This window comes from Panthera onca, chromosome B4 (genome assembly GCF_046562875.1).
Source record: "Panthera onca isolate mPanOnc1 chromosome B4, mPanOnc1 haplotype 2, whole genome shotgun sequence".
Classification (NCBI taxonomy): Eukaryota; Metazoa; Chordata; class Mammalia; order Carnivora; family Felidae; genus Panthera; species Panthera onca.
The window spans coordinates 139,417,352-139,443,127 of NC_138345.1; positions in this window are offsets into that span (position 1 = coordinate 139,417,352).

Below are 25,776 nucleotides of genomic sequence, written 5' to 3' on the forward strand. Positions count from 1 at the left end.
CGGGGGCTCGGGGTTTGGCCGCACGGCCGGATGTGATGGTCGCTGGGCTTCCCCTCCCACACGCAGTCCCGGGCCCTGACAAGGGGACTTCCTGGGGCCTTCGCCCTCAAGCCACATGGGTAGAGGCAGCCGGGGGTGTCCCGGGACACAAGCTCGGCCCTCTGGTGTGGGGGGAGGGTCGTGGGACACCAGCTGGACAGAGACTGAGAGATCCTCACGGAATCGCCCTCCTCGGGGCAACATCAGGCCAACGTCAGGAGCTTCCCTGACGCGTCCAAGGTCAAAGGGCAGCAGGCACAGCCACAGCGGACACCATGGCCTCATGCGGGGTCACCACGAGCCCTGCCAGAGTCGGGACATCACATCTCCCCAGAGGGATGCAAGAAACACAGTCCAGTGTGACCGCGGCCCAGAGGAGAGGCTCCCAGGTGAGTGGGTGAGTGTGGGTGTGCAAGTGTCAGTGAATGTGCGGGCATGTGAGTGTGTGCGTGTGTGCAGACAAGAGTGGGTGTGAGTGTGCAAGCACGTGGGTCTGTGTGCATGTGAGTGAGTGTGTGTGTGCACATGTGCACAGGACAGTGTGCCTGCAGGAGTGGGTGTGAGTGTGCAAGCATGCATGAACGTGTGTGTGTGCACGCGTGCACACGTGTGTCTGCAGGGTGTGAGGGCGATGTCCCTCCTTCTGTCTGGAGCCTCGTCCTGAGCTGTGCGGTGTGCGCCCCACGTGACCTGTCCCCGGGCGGTGTCAGGAAGGCCTCTCCGAAGCCCAATCCGTCACCATGGGGCACTGGTCTCCAGACAGGCTGGGAAGGGGGCCAGGGGTCTGCCAGGTGCATCCTCAGCAGGACCGAGGATGAACGGGGCCCGGGAGGCCCCCGCCTCTGCCAACGAGCCACGCACCTGCGCCGGGTGAGAGGAGACGGGCTCCCGGCTGGGGGGCTCCTGACCCCCGCGGCGGGTTTCCTCTCTGGGCCGTGCACCTGTCGGGCTGGGTTCCAGGACGCGGCCTGGATGGCAGCCGGAGGGAGACGTTCAGAGGGAACCGGGGAGTGTTTCCTGTCGTCCTAAAGCCATCCAGGCCTCGCTTCCTGCTTTCACAGCGGGGCCCGAACATCTAGCTCCGTCCCGTGAATCCCGAATCAGCCACGATCTCCGCCTCAGATGTGGGAGGAGACACGGGTGTCCCCCTGGGCTCCACGGATGCCAGACCCCATTCTGCATCGTGCACACCTGGAGGGACAGGTTCCAGGCGCCATACAGCCCGGGAAGGGGCAGGTGGCTGCCCCAGCAAAGGAGCACAGCTGCAGGGGTGGGGGTGCAGGGAGAACAGATTTTTAGCGAAAAGCAGCAGAGTTCGCTGACCAGTTTAGCCAGAATAATGCAGGAACCTTTTATCTCGATCACCTATGCACTGAACGCAAGTCAGCCAGCTTGTCCTGCTTCCCAGCACCAGGGTCTAGGGGGATGCGGGGAATGGCACGTTGAGGGTGGGGAGGAGGCATGAAGGCCCCAGCCACATCCACGGTGTCTCCCAGGGACACGGGGCGGTCCCTGGATACTTGAGCAGGGACGGGAGGATAGGATGCTGTCCGTGGTCCTTCCCAGCCCTGGGAGCTGATTGAGACAGAAGGGCCTGGAAGGGGTGATGAAGGAGCTCACGGCCTCCTCTGTGGTTCCTCGCAGCTAAGCAGGCAGGGACCAGGCAGGACCCCACACGTCCCGGTCTCGGCAGGTGAGAGCAGGCTGTGTCACCGATGTCGCTGCCAGCCCAAAGCATCAACAGATTCTGATCTGCACGAGGTGGGGGCCACAGACGAGGGCAGACAGGGTTGCTGAGGGCCAGCTACCTGCTCCTGGATGTCCCGGCGCCTCCGTCCAGACGCGTAGGGAGCAGGTGGGGCCACTCCCTTGGTGTTCGCAGAGCTCCCCACCGGCCCCACAGGCGGGAAAGCAAGCCTGGGTCCGGCTGAGCCCTGGGCAGGACAACCACCTCCGTGCTTGTCCTGCTGAGACAGGCTGCTGAGGGGGTGTCACATCAACAGCACGAATGACAGGTAGATGTCCACCCGCATTACTCAGAGTGGACGTTCCTGCCGGGCTCCATTCAGAAGACTCTGGGGCAGAACAATGCCTTTTGTGTCCCTTCCTTTGTCTGGAAAAACCAAAGCAACTTAGTGTAGATTGACAGGGTTCTCCTCTAAGGGCACCATGTCAGTTGGGGCCACTGTCCAAACAGATGTCACCCAGGGGACAGAAAACAGCCTAAAACAGAGCCACCTTGGACGGCCAAAGGAGGAAAGTGCCCCGGAGCCCAGTGCTGGTGCCTCAGGCAGTGTGGACTCCCGCTCAGCCCCAGGGCAAATGGTGATGGAAACGGGTGTCACTGCTCCAGAAAGCACTCTCCCTGATTTAACATCGCTCAGCCGGCTCATGTGTGTTTGAAAGGTCAGCGCTCCCTCCCTGCTAAGACTTCCTAAATTTTACATGAACAGAAATCCATCTCAGCAAAGCCAGCCTCACCGACGGAGGCGTCCGGGGTGGAGGACAGAGCTGACCGAGGGTGGGCACACCCCGCACTGGGGAGCACGGGGACAGAGGTGAATGCGGGCAGAGGGGCAGGGCAGGGGCCGCTGTCATCGCAGAACCACGGTGAGGGGCTGGCCGCACCTGCACGCTCCAGCCCGCACACAGGCACCAGCCGCCAGGGCCAGCAGGGTCTGAGGCCGGGGACCCAGATGCTTTCTCACCTGTAGCTCAAAAAGCCCTGGAAATAAGCAGCGGGTGCTCAACGGCTTTAGTTTTCGGGTCTGGTTCAAGTAAGAAACGAGGCTCAGATCTCTATGGGCACCTGTAATGGAGGTGACATCCTGGAAGAATGACCAGGAAGGCCGTGTGACCAACGGTACCAGGAAGGGAGGCGTTCGGGAGAGGGGCCAGGAAACCAGGACTGCAAAACGCACGGAACAGGGATGATGCTCGTCCGGGGGCGCTGCGTCCCTGACGTGATGGCATCGAGAGGCGACTAGGTCACGAGAGCAGAGCCCCCGTGCACAGGGTCGGGGCTCTTACAAGGAGACACCCTAGGGAGGTGATGTCTCTCCATCAGGCGAGGACACGCACGGAGGCGGCCTTCACTCCGCGTCTTTCTGCAAAGAGAAACTCTTTGATGAAACACTCAGGCGCACGACGGCAGGAGGTGACAGTTTCTGGGCCAAAATCCGGGTTCTTCGATGAGGATCCCAGCCCGCCGTGGGGGAAACCTTTTGGATTCTGCTGTTTCCATCCCAGACCGGAGCCTATTTGAAAAGAGACAAATTATGATAAATGATGTGTGTTCGTGCTCTCCTGGGACAGCTTGTCATGGCCAAGTGTTTCCTTAAAGGTGTCCCCTGAAACGGAAAAATATCCATCAGGGACGAGGAGGCAGATGTCCCCCCCACCCCGACACCTCCCAGTCACCTCCGTGCGCCCCTCCCCCCTTGGGAGCAGGCGTGATGGTAATTGGATCCTTTGTGGTCTTAATCATTGCCACCCCCACTAATTGACTCACCCCAAGAGGAGAGGGGCTGACGGATGACACTTTAATAAGGAAACAGGTGCTTCCATTTTAGCGGGGCCATGACAGCCACCTGCAGAGCCTGGGGCTGGAGCACATCATTAGCAACAATAGAGCCACCCGACTTTGAACTCGAAAATCATTACCGAACTTGGGTTTCAAGCACCTCCCCAGAGATGGGGTTTTCTTGGCTGTTCTCCTAATATAGAACATTCTTCCACATAAGTTTTTGTGCCTGAAAAAAAAAATCCTTAAAAACCTTAGAAGGTGCACTCTTGTACTCCTCTGCAAGGTGAAAAGTATGTTGTTAACTGTGCAATTACGTGCAATCCGCTGAGAAGTCCACACAGGGACACACACTCAATGATATTTACAAGGAGATCCGATGCGGGTTAGATGCCAGGCTGGCAAAGGGCACATTCCTTCAAACCAGCCAAAGGTTCAGTCGGCCCAGCCCTAACGAACAAACATACTTAGGGCCATTACACAGCACACAAAGGGTCACTGCTTTGAATGTTGGCCAACAGGGAAGACAGGCTTGTCCTCCGAGGTGCTGGGTGGGAGTAGAAAGTTCCCAAAGGCACACATTAGGGAGAGTTTTCTAGGCTGAAGTCACAGAAGCCTGGCTTTCCTGGTGACAGGTACGTCCTCAGATGTCATCCTACAAGACATCCCAAGGATCCCGGGGTCCACTGGGTGCCCAGTGACTCTGAGTCCCCCTGGGTCGCCCGACAGGCAGTGCCTGACAGATACGCGGAGCTTGGCAAGCACATGGATGAACGAGCAGACAGACGATTCCAGCTCGGGAACTTGATTCCCACTTGCCTGAAGCCAGAGCGGGTTTGATGAATGGTTTCAAAAACACGCAGAATTTCCTGCATGAGTCGGAAGGCTCCTGCTTGAAATGTTGCTTTTTATCTTATTCGAAAATAATTATTCGGATAAATATTAATCTCGGATGACAAAGAAGCCAAGAAGCACGAAGAATACCAACACAGAGACCTCATTTTTAACATGTGGGAAGCCCTGTGATGTAGCGAGAGACGTGCCCGGTTCCGTCTTTCCACCGACAGCCCCGATCTCGGCTCCGCGAACTTAGCCCGACTGCTGTCCTCCCCGTGGATCCTCTTGTCCCGGTAAACGCTTTCTTAGCACTGTTCTTGGAATTCTGTCTTGTGCAGAAGATACAAAGTGAGTAAGACACGAGGTTGGCCTTCGAGTCACTTGAGGGACACGGGGACAGACGAGTAACAAGCCAAGTGAGGTGCAGGGTAACTGGTGTGGAGGTTCTCCCGGGCAGGAGTTCAAGGCCATTCTTGTCTCCTCGGCCGCCATGACAAATACCACGGGCAGGGTCGTGGACCCCTGCCCTGGACGCTGGAAGTCCCAGACCAGGCTGCCGGCAGGACTGGTTTCGGGTGACGTGCCCCTTGGATTGCAGACGGCCACTCTCCCGCCGTGATCCCACGTGGCCTTTCCGTGGTACGTGCACCCGGAGAGAGAGAGCGAGCTCTCCGGGGTCACTTCTTACAAGGACACTAATCCCTCAGCCTCGGGCCCCACCCTTGTGACCTCGTCTGACTTTAATTACCTCCTAGGAGACCCTACCTCCAAATGTAGCCACACCGGGGATTAGGGCTTCAACACGTGGATTTCGGGGGAACAGACATCCTAGCAGCAGCCGGGGGGCGGGGGCCGAGTGGGGGTGGGCGGCTTTGCCGAGGATGACGGCTTCCTAGAGACCTGGGCAGGGCAGAGATGACCACTGACGGAGGATCCAAGAGCTGAGGGTTGGGGCTGGGAACACCAGAGCGTCGCCGGAAGAGCCCCAGGTACCAGGCAGAGGAGCCGGGGTGATCTCGCCGGTCGCGGTGCCACCTCAAAGTGATTTACCGGGGAAGCAGCTCAAAGGGGTGTGGATTCGAGCAGCTCTGTAGCCAGCCCAACCCGGTTCGGGCTCCTGGAACACTCCGTGGGCTCCCCCTCACGCAGGGCGCGGAGATCCCGGAGAGCGGATGTCGGTGAGTGTCTGTGCGGCCGCACCCCGCCGTCTGCTCACAGCATCGTCACCCGCACGGCGCTTTGCTTCTTCAGGGAGACGGGGAGCGCCCTCCCTCTGAAACGTTCTGTGCCGGCACAAGGCATGCGCCCCATCACCCGCTCTCGGGAGTGTCACGTCCCCCCGGGGGCACTGCGCCTTGGTCACTAGCAGGTGCCTTAGGAACATGTTTTGACTCGGAGTGAACAAGGCTGCAGATCTCTTCCAGCTCCAGGAGTCAGACACCCTATTATTTCCTCCCATCGGGATTTGTTGGGGTTCGGTAGCTTGCTCGGCAGCGCTGCGCACCCCTTTCCTTCTCCCTGAATGAACGCATGGGTCCTCCACCGGGCTAAACACTCTCTCGGGTTGAATTGTCTGAAAACGTGTTCCACCTTCATTGTCGAATGGGCTTCACGGGTGAAAATGCCGGGCGGCTCTTTGAAGATGGAATCCCACTTGCCGTGGGTCCCGCCGTCCCTGTGGGTGCTTCAGCTGCCTTCCCTCGCTTCCTTGTGGGCCATCTGGATGCTTCCATAGTCTCCGTTTCCTTTGAATTGTAGGGTTCTCCACCGATGGAGCTTGCTATTAATTTGATGTATTTATCTGGACTAGGATTTCTTAGGCTGTCAGTCTAGGATGATTTGTGGTTTTAATTTATTCTGGAACGTTCTTCACCATTATCTTCAACATTGTCTTTTTCTACTTGTTTCCATCCATCCCTCCTTCCTTCCTTCCTCCTTCCTTCCTTCCTTGTTTCTTTTTCTTTCCTTTCTTCCTTCCCTCTTTCCTTCTTACTTTTTCTTTCCCTCTTTCCTTCTTTCCTTCCTTCCTTCCTTCTTTCCTTCCTTCTTCCCTCCCTCTTTCCTTCCTCTTTCCTCCCTCCCTTCCCTCCTTCCTGTTTTAGAAATCATGTTTAGATGCAGAGAGGGTTGCACACAGGATCCTGCCATCCCTCCTAATCTCCTTCATATTTCTTATACCTGAGTCTCTCTGTGTTGAATTTCAAGCAATCTACTGAGATTTACCCTCCTCTCCAACTGCCTTCTGTTCAGGAATTTCAAACCTTCAATTCAACCCATCCACTGAGAATTAACCTAATTGATGAGGTGTTTAATTTTGCAAGTTCTGTTTTTCAAATGTGCCTGATGTGTTTCAGTCTCTTATTTTTAATGTCTTTACCCCAAAACTTATTTCTTTATATTAAACATACCTATTTTATATTCTTCCGAAATATGAAGTCTTTGGGAATATAACTCTTGCTTGTTTGTTTTCCCCCTGCTATCTGATTCTTGCTGTGTTTTATTCCATTTCCCTAATTCTTGTCTTAAATTGAGGGTGTGTGTCTTTGGAAGCCTGCAGAGCTCGTGGGTGGGCGTTGGGGGCACCAGAGAAGATGCGTGTCTGCCTCGACCGCATCCCTGGAGCGATACCAGAAGAAGCCAGTGTTGATGCACGTGTTCCTTGGGATACAGCTCCGTGTTCTCAGTGGGACCCCCTGTTGTACCCCCAGGATCCAGGGGGGTTCCTCCCAGGCCACCCTCACAAGTCTGGTGCCCAGGTCCCGGGATACAAAATCCCTTTGAGAAAGCACAGGGTCAGCACAGCATGGACTGTGCCACACGGTGGGCTTCCGGCTTTCATATAAACTCGGCTCACTTAAAATGCTACTTTAAAACGACCGTCCGCGTGTTTAACCATACGTAGCAAGAGGCCAATAGCCCACCGTGTGCCCCAAATGGACGTACAGGGGACCGTCCAGGACTCTGCCCGGTCCCACCCCGTCCATAGAGGACCTTCCAGGACTCTGCCCGGTCCCACCCCTTCCGCAGGGGACCGTCCAGGACTCTGCCCGGTCCCGTCTCGTCTGTAGGGGACCATTCAGGACTCTGTCCAGTCCTGCCTCGTCCGTAGGGGATGTTCCTGCTTAAAGCAACAACACTATCTCCACCCTGGCATCCCCCACCCCACTGGCCACGCTCTATTTCTACATCTCATGTGCCGCCATCTGACATCTTGCGTAATTCGTCTGTGTCCCCCATTGGGATATTAGTGCCATAACATTAGGGGCGTTACCTGGATGCCTCATTAATGTGTTTCCAACACTGAGACCAAGTGTTTAATAAGTGGTTTAATGAATGGATGACAGTGACATCATCTGCAAGGATGTGGTCCCTTCTTATCATAATTTCAGTTGAGACCTGCATCAACCTTTTTTAAAAATTTTTTTAATGTTTATTCATTTTTGAGAGAGAGACAGAGACAGAGCATGAGTGGGGGAGGGGCAGAGAGAGAGAGAGAGAGAGAGAAGAAGACAGAATCTGAAGTGGGCTCCAGGCTCTGAGCCGTCAGCACAGAGCCCGACGTGGGGCTCGAACCCATGAACCGTGAGATCACGACCTGAGCCGAAGTCAGATGCTTAACCGACTGAGACACCCAGGTGCCCCGAGACCTGCATCAACCCTTTGAATTGAGCAAGGGAGGAGTAAGTGACGGGCATGTGCCCGGCTGTTCTGTTCCCTGTAATCCGCGTGGCTCTGATCCTCAGAGACGAGAAGGTATTCATGGCGACTTGTGGTCTTAAGGGTCTTCAACGCTGTGATCCCGTGTTGTCAGGGGGCCGTGTCGGCTCTTAGGGAAACTTTCTGAGTGAGGCACAGGTGCCCAGCCAGACAGCACCAGATTCACGAGCCAGGCACAGCCAAGTTAGACAGCAACGACTGGCCGTCCTCAGTTACCCGCTGCCGAGACGCCAGGAAGCCTAATAATTTGGTTGACGTACTGAGTCTCTCCTTCCCTGAGTTTCCCCATCTGCAACTTCCCAGACATTTCTGGATCTGAGTCATTGTGAATATTTTTTTTGGGGGGGCGGGGGGGGCTTCTTGTCACATGACACAGTTCTACCAACTCCTGACCACATTTATCCCACACTCCCTCCTGCGCGTGCACGTGGTCTCACTCTCTCCCCTCCTGTGCCCCCCTGATCCACACTTTACAGCCCACCGTGCCCGTCCACACACACACAGCCACCTTGTAAAACTCTCACTTTGCTCTACGCCACCTGACATATCACCCGACAGGGCTGGCTAAACACTTGGCATCGAGGATCTGGCTTGAGTTTCCCGAGAACAGGCACTTTCATGCCCATTCAAAGGAAGAGAAGACCTCGTCTGCACTGAATGCTACAGAGAACCCCCATCGGGACCCTCTGTGCTGCCTGGAGTCCAGCCTGTGTCCCTCCATTGGGACCCTCTGTGCTGCCTGGAGTCCAGCCCGTGTCCCCCCCATCGGGACCCTCTGTGCTGCCTGGAGTCCAGCCCGTGTCCCCCCCATCGGGACCCTCTGTGCTGCCTGGAGTCCAGCCCGTGTCCCCCCCGTCAGGACCCTCTGTGCTGCCTGGAGTCCAGCCCGTGTCCCCCCCATCGGGACCCTCTGTGCTGCCTGGAGTCCAGCCCGTGTCCCCCCCATCGGGACCCTCTGTGCTGCCTGGAGTCCAGCCCGTGTCCCCCCCATCGGGACCCTCTGTGCTGCCTGGAGTCCAGCCCGTGTCCCCCCCATCGGGACCCTCTGTGCTGCCTGGAGTCCAGCCCGTGTCCCCCCCATCGGGACCCTCTGTGCTGCCTGGAGTCCAGCCCGTGTCCCCCCCGTCGGGACCCTCTGTGCTGCCTGGAGTCCAGCCCGTGTCCCTCCATTGGGACCCTCTGTGCTGCCTGGAGTCCAGCCCGTGTCCCCCCCATCGGGACCCTCTGTGCTGCCTGGAGTCCAGCCCGTGTCCCCCCCATCGGGACCCTCTGTGCTGCCTGGAGTCCAGCCCGTGTTCCCCAGTCACACCCGGTGGCTAATGTCAGCCATGTGCGGACAGGTTCAGGGCAACTTTCCGTAGCCCCCGGGCCGGAGCTAAGTCGCAAACCTCACATGACACGAACACGTCCCTGACCTTTGTGTTCCCTTCCGGTTAACTGAACAGATAAACACTTTCACGAGATCTGGCTTTCAGCGCGCTCTGGGAATTCAGAACTGTCAGAACAATAAACCAGAATGTATCAGTATTCATCCCTCGTTCTCACCCTCCACAATCCACATGTTCAACCTCACAGGTTTTTCTCACAACACAAGACATTTGAAATTCCCAGCTGGAGAAGGCTCCGAGAGTCACGCGTCTGAACACCAGCTGTAAGTGCGTCCGAGCGGGGACACGCGCCCAGGCAGGTGTCGGTCTGGAGCCTTGTGGCTCTGGGCGGTAGGTCATCGGGACCCATGGGTTTCCGCCCATGAGGGCACAGACCGCTGTTTCGCGGACTCCAGCGTGGTTACAGGGATGTCGGGATGGAGGGTGGGCTGGGCCCCACAATCGCGGCATTTAAATATCGTTCACAGCTTTATGGAATTGTCTGGATATGCCCATCTCCCTGGTGGTTCTAAAGTTCTTTCTGGAACTTTTATTTATGAAGGTAAGCACTGCAGCTGAGTCTCAGAGCGGTATTCTACTGTATTGGGGGTGGGGGGAATCTGTTAAGCACATAGATGGTTTCTGTGGAGACCCATTGTGTGTGCAACCTCTGAGTATGCCAGGAAATGCTGAAAACAGTGGTTTTCTTTTTTTTTAATGTTTATTTTGAGTGAGAGAGTTGGTGAGCAAGTGAGGGAAGGGTAGAGAGACAGGGAGACAGAACCCCAAGCAGGCTCCGTGCTGTCAGCGCAGAGCCCGACACGGGGACTTAAACCCACAAACCACGAGATCATGACCTGAGCCAAAATCAAGAGTCAGACGCTTAACCAGCTGGACCCTCCAGGCGCCCCTAAAACCAGTGGTTTCCAACAATCTCACCCCAAGTACAGGTTTGTCACTTCCTTCCCATTCATGCACGTTTTCAGGTAAAATGGTTCTGGACAGAGTCTGGACCTACGGAGCACTGGCTAAGTAGCTCATGATGGCTTCCTGGCAAAGCAGTCAACATCTACGAGGGGCCCGTTCTCCCCGTGTCCCAGGCCCTCCTTTGTTCTCTGGTTAGACAGTGGGTGAAGTCTGGTTTCGTCAATGCTCCCTGAGCCGTGTGCACCCCGGCATTCCCGGACCCACTCATATGCCGCCTGACTCGTGTGCGCCCTCGGAAGTTCTCGTGGAGCTGAAACTCCGCTCCCCGTGCGCACATCCCAGCGCATCAGGTTGCTGGGGTGGACTCTTGAGGGGAAAGCTTCCATTACAGTGAGCCACACGGATGGTGGCCTTGTAGACGCCGCTGTTTCCTGAGGAGGTACACGTCTTCTCTGAGACGCCCAGAAACACCTAAGAGAGGGGTGCTCTCCCCCTCCTCCTCCTGCCCACCAGGGAGAACCCAGTTTGAAAGCATGTGTCCAGGAGCCGCGACTTTGGGGGAACCAACCACTCTTCTCCACACAATCTGCCCTGCCCCCCAGGGCCCAGGAAGGACTCGGCGATTTTCGGCAGGTAGAGAGTGAGTCTAGCTGTCTCAGGGCTGTGCTATCAGGGGCACGTATGGGAGGTCAGTGAGGAGGGACAGGAAAGTGTGCCTCCCAGTTGAGTCAGAGGTCTAGAGGGAAGGTGTTCCAGCCCAGGAGAAGCTGCCTGAGCCAGAGAGACGACGGATAAGCCCAGATCAATCTGCAGACATAGGGGAGAAAGTGGGTGGGTTCAGGCATTCTCTTATTAAACACATATGATTTTCTGAGCACTAACAGGATCACCACTCTTGGCTGGTTTCTCCCCCCCAACCCCCCCCTCTCCTGTGCCTCGTGGGTCCATCGCAGGCATTCATGGGGGATGCTTTATTCACAGAAATCACATTTCTGGAAACCATGGCAAAGCAAGGTCCAGGAAATATGCGTTTGGGGGAAGCAGAGGGCATCCTGTCCTGGAATCCCAGGATCACGACGTCAGCTGGCTCCAGAGACCTTTAGACGTTGGGGAACTCTGGGTCAAACACTCATTCCGGGCGGAGCCTGGATGGAAGGTGGTCCCCCAGGTCTCCTGTCAAGTTTGAAGAATGCAAAAAGTGGACTAAAACAAGGGCAGAGACCAGACAGAAGGTGGAAGACTGAGAAGGTGTCTCCCTCCTGCCAGGTGGGAAAACAGACATTTTATGCTCTGCAGACTGTGGCCCAAGGTAGCCCCATATTGTGTTTTCATTGATCAGTGTGCAGGAATGGCATGTGACACCGTGTGTGTGTGTGCATACGCACGCCCGCTCCTGAGTCTGCATGCTGAACGTCCACATCGCAACCCCCAGGCACGCACGTGTACAGGTCAAACGACTTGTGTTGTTTTCAACCATGTTTACAATGCCCAAGATTCGTCCCAGGGCTGCTGAACAGAGCAGCCCCTCAAGGAGAGGAGACGGAGAGGAGGTGGATGAGGGAACAGGAAGGAAGGAAGGAGGGAAGGAAGGAAGGAAAGAAGGAAGGAAGGAAGGAAGGAAGGAAGGAAGGAAGGAGGGAGGGAGGGAGGGAAGGAAGGAAGGAAGGAAGGAAGGAAGGAAGGAAGGAAGGGGGTGCAGAGGGAGGTGCAGTCCAGCAGCCTGGGCAGCACCCCAGGTCCCCATGACTGCCTTCCCTTGCTGGGCCCCTGCAGCTGGACGCCCTCCCGGTGCTCAGGGCATGGCTATCTTCCAAGAGCCTCAGCAGAAAATGCTGCAGACCCTTCCCCCTGCTGGGTCACTGAGGAGATGAGCTGGAGTGCATTTTGGAGGCAACTTACAGAGCGGGCCGGCTGCCCACCATCCCTCTACCTGCCTGCTGCCTTGTCGCTTCTAGCCCTGTCCCAAAGCCTGGTGCCTCTGAGAAGCAGTGGTCGGTGCACGGAGCAGCCTGCAGGGGTGTGGGGAGGGGCACAGCTGGAGAGAACCAGCCAGCTTGTGAAGGGCCTTGTTAGCTCAGTCAGTCAGTCAGTGCTCTTGTGTGATGTCCACTGCTTACCCAGACGTTGTTCCTTGGCATTACCATCATGGGTAAAACAATGCCCCAAATCTACATCTTCCGGGGGATCTGGGAAACCCCCTGTCAGGAATAAAGCGTTTCTCTGCAGGCAGTGGTGTATCCGTTTCTCTGCTTACATTTCATTCTGGACTAAAATGCACACAGAGGTTGGCCTGAGTGAGGGGATATTAATTTGTGCATTTATCAAATGGGCAGAGAGAACTAATGAAACTTATCCATCCCTCCCTCTCCAACCCCCCTTTCACCCATCCCTTGCTCTATCCCTCCATCCAACGACCCATACCTCCCTCCATTCCTCCCTCCATCCCACATCCCTTCATCTCTCCATCCCCACCCCTCCATCCATCCCTCCATCCACCCATCCAACCATCCGTCCATCCATCCCTCCATCCACCCATCCAACCATCCGTCCATCCATCCTTCCATCCACCATCTTCCCATCTATCCTTCCATCCAACCATCCATTCATCCGTCCTTCAATCCCTCCATCCATCCACACACCATCCATCCATCCATCCATCCACCCACCATCCAACCATCCAACCATCCATCCATCCACTTTTCCATCCATCCATCCAACCATCCATCCATCCATCCATCCAACCATCCATCTATCCATCCATCCATCCATCCATCCATCCATCCATCCAACCATCCATCTATCCAACCATCCATCCATCCATCCATCCATCCATCCATCCATCCATTCTTCCATCCTTCCATCCAACCATCCATCCTTCCATCCTTCCATCCAACCTTCCAACCATCCATCCATCCCTCATCATCCACCCCTCCATCTACCCACCACCCATCCCTCCATCCCTCCCTCCCTCCATCCATCCCTTCCTCCTCCCTCTTTCTCCCCATTCCTTTCTTTACCACTAAGCCAGGCACACTAAGCTCACATATGCCTCCACTTGGGTAGGTAGGGGCGGGTATGGAATGAAGAGTGTGCATCCTGGTTTTCTCCTTTATAGACGGAAGCTCATCTGGAAGACAAGTATGATGGAAACCAGTATCGGATCAGGCCTGATACATGTTCTTCTCAGCCAAAGTACATGGTGCGGGAGCACAGGAGTCTGACTCAGTGGCTCGCATCAAGGTCCAGAAGCAGCGTCAACTTGGGTGACCAGTCAAAATGGCTACAGCAGCCCAAAGTTGCTCTCAAATCCTGGAGGACGCCCTACTGCTTCTGCAGGGTGCTGGTAGGAACTAGCCAGTGTTGTCTTCATGCTGAACAGGCACCCTGCTCCATATGGCTCCCTCCAGCTCCCTCCAGCTCCCTCCAGCTCCCTCCAGCTCCCTCCCTGCCTAGCTTGTAGAGGGATAGCCCAGCCTGGTACCCTGCTGGCTCTGCACATGTCCAGATGGGCCACACAAGCCAAAGCTTCACCGCGGCTAACCTGAGTCCTGTCCAAGCATCTGGTGAGTCCCTGGAAGGTGCGATGATGCAGGTTTATGAGCGGCTGTCTCTAGGTATCACTCCCTCACCTCTCACCTCCCCTGCGAAACTGGCATGAGATGGTCTCTCTTCACCTGCTGGTTCTGGTGGGCATGGATGGGGCTTCCTGCCCTGCCTTCCTGAGGGCAGAGCCACACGCTGTGGCCCCACCGAATGCTGCCTAGATTCAGTTCCTCGGCCACACAAGATCCTGGGGACAGTCAGTCCCCAGACCCTGTGGTTTCCATGTGGCCCTTTCTGGGACTAGGGAAGGGCTCCCGGGACCTGGCATCTGGAAATACTCTTCCATTGCCCCATGGGCCCAGAACTGACCCCCTGGATCTCAAGGTGTCTTTGCTATGACTTCACTGGCAGAGTCAGCCGGGCCTTGGCCTTGCCGTGTCTCCTGTGTGCTTGTTGGGAATTCTAGAATTCTCTTCTTCATTAATGGTTTTCTTCCTTTTCCTTTCTTGCTTCCTTTGTAGAAGCCTACAAAGCTTCTTCCCTGACCACTACAACCTTCAATTAATTTCGCTCATTCTAACTACTCCAAACTAAATCAATACCGAATGAGGGAGTCGATTAGAACATCTTTCTGGGCTTTAGGGATCCTCTGTCTTCACAGTGTGGAGATAATGCTCTCTCTGCTTTCTGAGCTTCTCTAATAACTTTTATTATTTAATATATAAACGTCTTATCCAAATATCAACCTCCCTTAGGCTGTGATTAATACCTCTACATTGATTTTATCCCCCACAAACGCTAACAGTGGGGGCTAAATGTTTGGCTCATTCAGTCTGAGCCCCCGATCCTTGACCTAGTGTCTGCCACAGCCCTAGCCCCACTTCCTTCTGAGGCCAGAGCTTCCTGCTCCTACAGGCTGTGGATCGGTGCCTTGAGCAGCCCTGACCTGATCTCCATTCCACCAGAACATGAGCAGGTTCTTATCAGAACTTCAGCCCAGCCAGCCTAGGGCACAAGCGTCGTATGGCTACACTTCCTCTCCTCCAGCCTTCAAAACCGTCTGCTGCCAGCCCACCCTGCAACCAGCAAGTCCCCTTCGATCGATACGATTTCGAGGCCTAGATTCTCCAAATGTTAATCTCTGAACACAGACACCGCCCTCCTGTTAAGTGCCAAAAGAAAAGGTAGGACTGGTCAAAATGTGGCCCTGGGTTATAAATCTCAGGCACTCACAGCACGGGAGCTGAGGGGTGAGGGGGGTCAGGATCGAGCAATAGGACAAAACCACATGGTGGGCATGTGTGCCGGGGGGCCACGTTCATGGAGGTGACACCTGAAGCTGGCAGGGGTGGGGGAGGCTGTGAGAGGCCCTGAGGCCTGACCTTCAATACCGATATGGGCTGGAAGCATCCGTGATCATCTGGGCTGTAAATCACGTTCCCTGAATATGAGTCCCAGACTCCTTATGTTAAAAACCAAACAAGCAACCGAGGCAGACAAAAACAGTAGTGCCACAGGGCAAGTTTACAAACGTGCAGAAGCCGAGATGCCTTCCGGAGCAGCAGCGAAAGACGGGGTGCTCCCCAGAACACGTGAGGCCCGCTGAGAGGTCCGCGGCTCCCGGCTCAGTGCTAAGCGATGCGGGAAGGAGGGAGGAGGCCGTCGGGGAAGAGAGGCCTGTCTTCAGGTTCAGACCCAAGCCGGAGGGTGGGTGGTAAGTCCCGCTGCGGGTGTAACTGGACGCCCCAATTTTCAGAGCCTTGAACGCCGGGCTCAGCTGTTTACATTCGATGCCGGAACCGTGGGTACTTTCGTGGGCAGGACCCATCTGAAAACCCAAACGTGCTAAGTGTCTGCAGAGGGCCTCTGGGTCCGAGGGGCTGGGGTTTCGCAGAGTCTCACTTTCCACAGAAGATGTATTTTTTGTTTCGTTTGGAAACCGGCCTCTGCTTACAATGCGACGTCACTCTATCATTTAAATTAAATTGTTCCTGTTGTGTTTCAGCCCTGTGTGTGCTTTAATTCATGTGAATCCAATCGCACTTCCCTCAGGAGGCTGCTTAATGTAGAGTCAAAGTTGAATAAATAATAAATAGGGCACATCAGGGTTCCCACATCCTCAGCGTGAGAGATGGCGGCCGGGGATGTCTTTTCCAGAAGCGCGTGCCTGTCCGAGCCAGGGGGGTGTGATGTGCCGAGCCGGGCCCTGCCCGGATGACACCCCAGCCCTGGTCAGCGTTGGGGTGGGGGCAGGCCCTCAGCTCAGACTTCTGTCTGCACCCCTGACTCACCTGACCCACCAGTCCCCTCCGAGGGGGCTGTGGTCTGGGCTGTCAGCTCGGGGAGACTCTAGGGGCTGAAGAGACTTCCTGCCACCGTCTGGATTATCATTCAGTCAAAGGACGCATGGCCCACATGATTTGGTGAAACCGGCAGGACGAGTGGGGCCTCCCGTTCGTGCAGAGCTCGGGGCGAGGATTCTGGAGGCTGGCCCGGAGCCGGACGATGGCTTAGTAAAGCTGGGAGGGGGCACCTTAGGGCTTGGTTACCTCGTCCGTCAAGCCCACGGGCAAGCCCCTGAGGCTGCTGGAAATTGTCGGAGGAGGTACGACCGTCACTGAGTCCTCTGGGGCCACATCCCCCGGGGAGGCGAACCATGGGCTCCTCACTCTGTGCAGCAAGAATTAAGGGGCGAGGGTCAGCTGGAGGGCACAAGAGACAGGTCACATTCACAGGTGAGCGTGTTGGACAGAGGATGGCAGGGGGCTCCCGGGTCAGGATAGAAAGAGACGACAAAGCCTCCAGACCTGCTCTTGGTGTTGGCCAGGGTTGTGGATCTTTTCCATCTCTAATAATACAGGCAAAGAACGACAGAGAGAGAGAGAGCCGTGCCCGGTACTTCCCAAAGTGAGGGTTCTGCGTTCGGGAGGCATCCTGGACATGCTTCCCACAGACATTAATCCACAGGCTCAGCCAGAAATGATCGCTGCCCCTTGAGCAGCCACAAAGAGCCCTGAGGAAGTGTCTTGGGTCTTTATTCTGTGCTTTGTGCCCAAGGAGGAGTTATCCCCCTGGGGTCCCTACATAAGCCTGGGTCGCAAGAGCCCGGCACATCGTGCAAGCTGCAGGTGTCTGGGCCCGTGCTTCCTGGGGAGGCCCCGTCATTGTTGTCTGATGCTCAGAGGGGCAGACGGGGTCCCCAGCAGGCACGAGTGGCCTCCTGGAGAGAGGTCTTGCAGGGGAGGGGCCGCGCCGTGCAGAGAGCAGCTTGTAGCCTCCATGCGTCGGCTTCTTCGCAAGGCAGAGCCCGATTGCTCGGAGACAATGGGAGTCCGTGGCGATTACTGTGTGAGTCCTCCACGTGTGGCCTGGAAGCTCCTAAAACCGAGGACGGGACACAACTGAAGTGAAAGAGGCATTAAAAGAGAATTAAGCCATGAGGGGCGGCTGGGTGGCTCAGTGGGTTAAGCGTCCGACTTTGGCTCAGGTCTTGATCTCACGGTCCTTGAGTTTAAGCTCCGTGTCGGGCTCTGTGCTGACAGCTCGGAGCCTGGAACCTGCTTCGGATTCTGTGTCTCCCTCTCTCTCTGCCCCTCCCCCTCTCATGCTCTATCTCTCACTCTCTCAAAAATAAATAAAGATTAAAAAAAATTTTTTTAAAAGAGAGAGAATTAAGCCAAGAGAGCAGGGCCACCCCTCCAACAGGTGGCTGCCTCCTTATGGACAAGCCCTTGGGAAAGCAGGGCCAGAGACAATCTGCGAGGGTTTGCAGGAGGGTCACAGCGCCCCACGACCTGTGGGCCAGGATGCAGGGGTCGGTAAGGGACCACGAGGTGGCCGTGCGGATCATATCTGGGGGAAGCTGTACCCCTTTCCTTCCTTTCTCTGCCAGTGGAGCCCCCTCCATGTCCTGCATTGGCCCCGAGGACCCCTGAACACTGACTGCAAGGGGGACCCCCAAACCCCAGAAGAGAGCACGGGAGACCAGAGCAGAGTAGGGAAGAAAAACAAGTGAAATGGTAAACGCACAACTTTCAAACTCTGAAGGCAAAGTTATAAGATTTAGAAGACCAGGAAAGCGGGCGTCAGGACTTTGAAAGGCCCAGGAGATGTGAAAAGAACAGTCACGGCCAAGTGACACGGGCAGCTTCGTGGAAAATGCCCCCGAACAGAAGCACCTGCAGGGAGGGCACCTGAGGTCAGGAGGAGCCACCGGCCGGTGAGAAGATCCCTTCTTCCCCAGGACCCTCCTCTGAGCTTCAGATCTGTGACCCGACTGGACATTCCCTTGGGACATCCCACAGGGACGCCCCAGCCCCGAACTCCCCCCAGGTCCTCTGGGGTCACGCTCCCCTGGAGGTCTCACACACTGTTCCCTTCCCCGGAAATGAGCCCCCTCAGCCTTGCCCTCTTCCGTCCCCTCACTGTCCCCACGAATCTTGCAGGTGTCGGCGAGCACCCCTCCACGATGGCCTTCCCTGCACCCACACAGCCACGCCTCTCTACCACGCACCCTCAGTGCACCACGTGTGACCTGGGGCAGCCTGGCTTTCCGTGTGTTTCACAACCGGCCAGTGTAACAGAAGCGCTCGGGCATCAGACTCCACACCAGACTCCACGTTTCTTCTCTCGCTTAGTGCCCTCCAGGCAGCAGGGACTCGGTAAATGCTTGTGGAACAGATGAGCCCACAGGGAGCAAAAGCAAGATGGGGTGGAGTCTCCAGAACCTTCCGCCCTTCCATGTTCCCTGCTTCCCAGAGCTGAGCCGACCTGGCTCGGCCCCACCATTCTGCACACCTCCTTACCTGGTCATTTCTTCTCCTTCTGCACAATCCGCTGTTTGCACACCCCACTCATGTGTCTGCAATAAAGCTGTCTGCTGATACCCTCATCGCTAATTCTGAGCCCCTGAACGTGTCATGTCCTTCTAGAGCATCAAATCTGAGAGGCCATGCGGACCACCGGACCATGCAGGGCAGGGGACAAGCGGGATTTCATCGTGCTCCGGCCAGAAGTCCCCCCTCCCCCGCCCCCGAGGCGCAGTGACTGGGAAGGTCCCCAGGAGCATGACCCGGGGTCAGTCGGCCAGAGCTCAGATCCCGGATTCTCCTCCGAGACGTCACACGAGCTGCGGAAGTTCTGCGCCTGTTTCCTCGGTGCTCATAATGATGGTATTAGTTACCCTCCCTCATTACGAGGTGCTCTAGAGAACAGATTGCACGAGGCACGCAGAATCCTCAGCCTGGTGCCTGGCACAATGCACTTGCTCAACAAATGTCAGATAACAGCATCCTCGCCACGGCTGGGCAGCTCGGATAATTTTTCCTTTCGGAATCTGCATCCGTCACCCTGTAGTTCCAATCCCCACGGCCTCACAGAACTCGCTTGCTCTCTCCCACATGACAGCCCGTCAGAGACGCCTCAGGACAGGAATTGTCTTCGTCCAAACCCCCGCTTTCCTCCCACACAGAGCCCTCCCCACGTCAGCGGCATCCCCGCGGGAGGCCCCGTCAGGCGCCTGGGGCTATCGCGGGGCCCCCATCAAAGCCAGGAGCCCTCGTTGTCCGCGTCCCAACTGGCTTGGAACAGACCTCTGCCCCCATCCTCCTCGGGATCCATTATCCTGACAAATGTCTTTGCATCCCTAAAAGGGAATCATTTTTTTCTAATTTATTTTGAGCCTCAGATTCTCTAGAGCAGGCGAATTTCTAAAGCGTTCTTCCTGGGATAACCTTACTCAAGATTTCAGAGGTGGATCTCCTCAATGAGACCGTGGTGCTGGGTAGCGGGAGGGAAACAGTGTGCTAGGATTCTCCTTGGGGACGGCCTACTCCACGGCCGAGCACTGAAGGAAACATCATTTATCAGACCCCCAACCGAAGCTGTTGTACTGGAGACAGCAGGCTGCGGTTCTCTGGGCACAAGCCGGCGAAATCCCAAGGTCTCCTTAAAGGATTCTAGAATTCGGTCTCACCACAGCGCCTGCTCTGTGTTCGTCGAACCTTCTGCCGATGGACGTCTCCACCTTCTAACGTAGGGTCCACAGTGTACTGGGGACTTGTCCAGGTGTGGAATCTGCCCCAGAGCCATGTGGCACCCAGAGACTTATTTGTCGTCTCCCGGATGAGGCTTCTGCGTCTTGGGGAGTTTGCAGACTTGCCTAATGTCACGCATCGAATTCGTGGCAGGATCTGAAAACAACGCGCTGGCCCGATCCCAGCAGGGAGGCCACACTAATTCCGGGACCCTGGGGATCCCCAATACTCGGCACCAACGTCGTCCCCCTCCTTCATGATACATGTGATAAAACAGGAACACAGGAGTTAGGGTGCGATTTTCCAGCCTCAGTGATGGATTAAGGCTTCTGACCTGGGGGTTCCGGCTTCCAGATCAGACCAGGTGAGTGTCAACCACCCACAGCCCCTGTGCGTTGGACATGGAGGTCCCCGGCCAAGCCATCGGTCCACACCTGAACAGTCTGCTGCACCGGGGACCCCGTGGGGCAGAGATGGGAAAGGAATCATCCCCTCCCCCACCGAGGAGGGCGGCACGCTGCCGTGGGGGTAACAGCCAGGGTGGTGAGGAGAATCTGGCCTCGTGGGTGGGAGAGTTCTTGCAAAGGCTCACGTGCAGACTGGATTTATTTATTTCTTACTCAGCACACACACAGAGCAGCCACTGTCTTCCAAACATTGTGATGCAGGCTTGGCACAATCAGCACATGAACACTCGGGGTGGTATGGGAGGTTTCTTCTTACCCCGCCCCCCACCCCATAGCTGTGGAACCTGAGGTCCTGGGAGGCTTTAGTTCGCTGCCTAGGGTCACACAGCACGCAAGAGCCCCCCCGCCCCCCACCCCGCCATCCCGCTCCGATGTCGGCCGCACTGACGGTGCCATGGGGCATCCAGGTTAAGCCGATGCACGTGCCACAGGACTGTGGCGAGGAGAGACCCCTTTTGTCTGGTGCCAGAGCCGCCAGACCCTAAGCTCTGACGCACGGCCACACTTTGTCGTTTTCCGAGCCCCATGTGGACAAAGAACACTGATCACAGCCACACGGAAGCCACCATGGAAACAGCCCAGCAGGTCTTGGGGACAGGCTGGGGATTAGCCAAGGACGACGGGCAGGGGCAGCATCCTAGGCACCCAATGTGAATCAGAAGTCGGGGAAGACTGGCCTGGCATCGAGGGAAGCCGGGGACATTCCAGGCTCAGGCTGGTGGGGGAGGGAGGGCCCCTCCCTGCCAGTCTCTCCTCCCTGGGGCCGCCGCGAGCAGCGGGCGGTGAGGGGAGCCAGATTCAGGCTGTCGACACGAGGGCTTTGACAAGACTGGTTCTGACAGCCTCCGAGAGCCGCAGACGTCCCAGCATCGTGCCCACTTGTAGCCTGATGCTTCTTGCCACCCAGAGACAGGGGAAACAAAACAAAACCGTTTGGAAAGAGGTGTGCGTGGCCTCGATGCGTCCTTTGGGGGGAAGAATGGTCCACGTGTGCAACAGGCGCCTGAGGTCACTGGACGGGAAGCCAGCTGGTGCCTCACTCTGCAGCCACGATGGCCCCGGGCACTCCGGCAGCCACGGGTGCAGGAGCCAGCGCTGAGCTGGAACGGGTCAGTGCCCCGGCTCGTCCGCGGGCACCGTCATCGGGAAGCTTTAAAAAGTATCGATGCCTCGGTGCTACCCTGGAGCTCCGGACCCGCCCGGCCCGGGGCGAGCGCTAGGCACCCGGGTGTTTTTAAGCTCCTATGGGAATCTACTAAGCAGCAAAGTCAGGACACGTCCACTCGGAATGTGTGATTTGGGAGGAGACATTTCCTCCTTTGAGCCTCAGTCTCCCTCTCTGTGAAATAAACAGCTCAGAGTGGCTAGTTTACAAGGTATCATCGCGGGGCGCCTGGGTGGCTCAGTCGGTTGGGCGACGGACTTTGGGTCAGGTCATGATCTCACAGTTCGTGAGTTTGAGCCCCGCGTCGGGCTCTGTGCTGACGGCTCAGAGCCTGGAGCTGCTTCGGATACTGTGTCTCCTCCTCTCTCTGCCCCTCCCCTGCTCATGCTCTGTCTCTCTCTGTCTCTCAATAATAAATAAAATGTGAAAAAAAAAGTTTATAATGTATCATCTGGGCCTTAGCTCCTCTAAGATTTCAAATGCCACCGTCCGCGAACTGGAAGCTCTGGGTAACTCACGGTTTCTCGTACACATGGTTCAAAGGATCACTCTGGGCTCAGCAGGCAGGACAGGGCAGGACAGGATAGTGCAGAACAGGGCAGGACAGGACAAGACAGAACAGGGAAGGACAGGGCAGGACAGGGCAGGTCAGGGCAGGACAGGACAGGACAGGACGGGACAGGGCAGGACAGGATAGTGCAGAACAGGGCAGGACAGGACAGGACAGGATAGGGCAGGACACGGCAGGACAGGGCAGGACAGGATAGTGCAGAACAGGGCAGGACAGGACAGGACAGGACAAGGCAGGACAGGGCAGGACAGGATAGTGCAGAACAGGGCAGGACAGGACAGGACAGGACAGGGCAGGACAAGACAGGGCAGGATAGGACAGGACAGGACAGGACAGGGCAGGACAGGACAGGACAGGACAGGACAAGGCAGGACAGGGCAGGACAGGATAGTGCAGAACAGGGCAGGACAGGACAGGATAGGGCAGGACAGGGCAGGGCAGGACAGGACAGGGCAGGATAGGACAGGACAGGACAGGGCAGGACAGGAAAGGACAGGGCAGGACAGGACAAGACAGAACAGGGCAAGACAGGGCTGGACAGGGCAGGACAGGGCAGGACAGGCTGGGTTGCCTGTAGGGGGAAGAAGCCAATGGGCATTGGAGGCACTGCCAGTCTAGCCCGTGGACTCGAGCTGATGTGCTTATGTCACCCCAGTGCCCCCCCTCAGCATCTCACCTGCTGGGTTTCCCACCTGGTGGCCAGCGAGCCGCTGACTGTGGTGTCCACGTTTTCACTCCTTCTGCACGAGCACCTCCGAGTCTCTGATGCGTCATCATGGCTGTCCCCCGTGAGCCTGCGCTGCCTTAGTGAAGGAAAGAGCCCCATGGGGCAGGGGACAGCCCTCTTGTGTGTGATGAGCTTGTGGAGAGATAGAGGCAGCCGACCAAACAGAGAGCGGGGGAATCCAGGAGGGAGCGTCACCCCCACCCACCCTCCTCTCCGGCCTCCCCCAATCCCACCCTCCAGGACCCGCGGGGCCAGGGCCAGCCTCCCAAGGGTCTCCCTGCCTCTCAGCTTGTTGGCCGAAGTCCCCAAGGTGTTTCTGGAATTTAAATCCCACTGAGGCCTTCCCTCCTACAAAGCCCTCTGTGGATTTTCCAAGACCCTCAGCAGAACCCTCACATGCATGGTGCCTAAGCTGGGCCCCATGACGACATCTTGCCCTCCCCTTGGGGACACCCCCCCCCCCGAGCCACAGAACTCACTACAGGGCCCAGCTCTTTTAGGGCATGTCCCGTGGACACATCTTGGGGCGCCTGGGTGGCTCAGTCGGTTAAGTGTCCCACTTCAACTCAGGCCATGATCTCACGGCTCATGGGTTCAAGCTCCACTTTGGGCTCTGTGCTGACAGCTCACGGCCTGGAGACTGCTTCCAATTCTGTATCTCCCTCGCTCCCCCTCCCCCTCTGGGTTCTGTGTCTCTCTAAAATAAAAAAAAAAAAAGAGAGAAGTGACCTGACTATGGGGGCAGAGACCTCTGAGAGGTGTGGGGCCACGAGCCAAGGACCGCAGGTGACCCGGACTGTGGAAAACACAAGGAAATGATTCTCCCCCGGAGCCTCCGGAAGGATCCAGCACCACACCGTGCTTTGTGCCCCAGGGAGCCCCGCCCTGGACACCTGACTTCCAGAACAGAGGGGATAAAACTGTTGTTTCCTAAGCCACTGAGTTGGTGCTGAGTTGCTGCAGAGGCAACAGGCCAGTGACACAGAGTCAAACCGTCAGTCCCCCCGGGGTTCACAGCGCCCCGAGCCGGGTCCCAGAGAAGAACAGAGAACGGTAGTGGGTGTGGACGGCTCTGGAATCCGAGGTCCTGTGCTGGGATCCACCACCCAGGCCCAGAAGCAACGGGCACCGTCCGTCTCCAGGCTCCTATTGTCCGAGTGGCGGAGGACTGTGCACGGCAGCCCGGGCCCCGAAGCTTCTCTTACTCTGGACCCCACTCGAAACAGGGGTCCTGTGAGCTGCTCAGCACATGGACCAGAACCCCATTTGCTGGTACACACTGCCTCCAAAAACAAGTCGGCACCCACTGGGTCGGATCTCCTTCTTACGGTTGGGGTGACGGGGGACCACAGTTTGTCAGCCCCCTTGGACCCACCGTGGCACGAGGGTGGCAGCGTCCCGCAGCCCAGGAAGGGCCCCAGCAGTGCAGAGCCCGGCAGGGCCAATGCTGAGTTTCCAACAGACGGTCCGGCCGGCTGCCCACCGGGCCCAAGGCGGGGAGTTGCAGGATCCGGGGAAGGACGACACGCTTGGCTGGGGAAGAGGGGACACAGAAGCCGACAAGGCCGAGAACGGCCGGACCCAACCTGAAGCCGGCTGACCCGTCTCTGGCCACAGCATCCGGGTTTGGGGCCGAGAGAACAAGACACAGGTGCTTCCGAATTCCAGACGAAGGTGAGGCAGCAATGGAAGATCAATTTAGCTACTGGGGCGTCTGTCCCAGTTTTTGGCTCGGAAATATTTAAAACCCTCCTCCTCGGCTTTGAAGATTTCCGGAGAGGGAAAGACTCGCACCTCCTGCGCCTGGCGGCTCACGGCTGGGGCCCCCGCTCCGTCCTCCCCTTTCAAGTCCCTGCTAACAAGGAGCCGGGCTCCCTGCCTCACGTTTCTCATTTTATACAAGTAAACATCCCTTAATTGAAACTCCTGGGCATTCGACATTATTTATAACTTCGCAAATTAAGAGCCTCATGGAACCCCGGTCCCGTCTCCTAACCGGTGATTCCCGGACCTCTCCCTAATTATTTGGGAGATGTGCAGCATCACTGATTATAAGGTTGACTTAAAACGGAGGGATCGGAGCTGCCATCGCAAAGGCAGGGGAACTGACTCGCGTATTTGGACATCAAAGAGTCCTCTCGGGAGGAGAGCCATCCTGGAGGCTTCAGAGGCCGGGCTTCCAAGTTTCCCCGGAACTGACGGGAAGGAGCCTTCGTGTTGGAAACCTGCCGTCCTCTGCTCTGTGACGTGTCGTCTCTGCCACTTACCTTCACGTGCTTTATTTAGCTCGGACACCCCCTCCCCCCACCCCCGGCAATGGCCCCCTTCTCCCAGGGATCTGATGACGATGACAGCCTGTGGCTAAGAACCACATCAAAGCACCTGCTAAGTTCTATCCCCAGGTAAACTTGGCGGGTGCCCCAACCACGGACCGGATCCCCTTTAAGAAACATTGGCTTGAAGCATCCGCGGGTGTGTCTGTGCACATCCTTCCTGGGGAGGTGGGCACAGCTGTGGTGCTGGGGGCGGCCACCTTGGACCTTGGGAGGAGGCGGAAGAAGGGGAGATGTGGGCTTGGAGACAGAAAGGCCGTGAAGCCTGCTCTTCCCTCCAAGTCTCAGTGTCTCACTGTCTCCTTCTGCGTCCCAACCACCTGCCAGATGCCTGTGTCCCTGCCAGCGCTGTTTCAATCCCCCATCATGCACCAGGAGGCCAGTACAGGAGCCCTGGGGGTGCCCACCCTAGCCCACGGGGGCCCCCCACCCCCGCTGCCGGCTCACTCCCCAGGTCCTGCTTTCAGGCTGAGGGACACCTGTGTCTGAGATCTCTGCTCACTGACTTCTCCATTCAGCACCTGC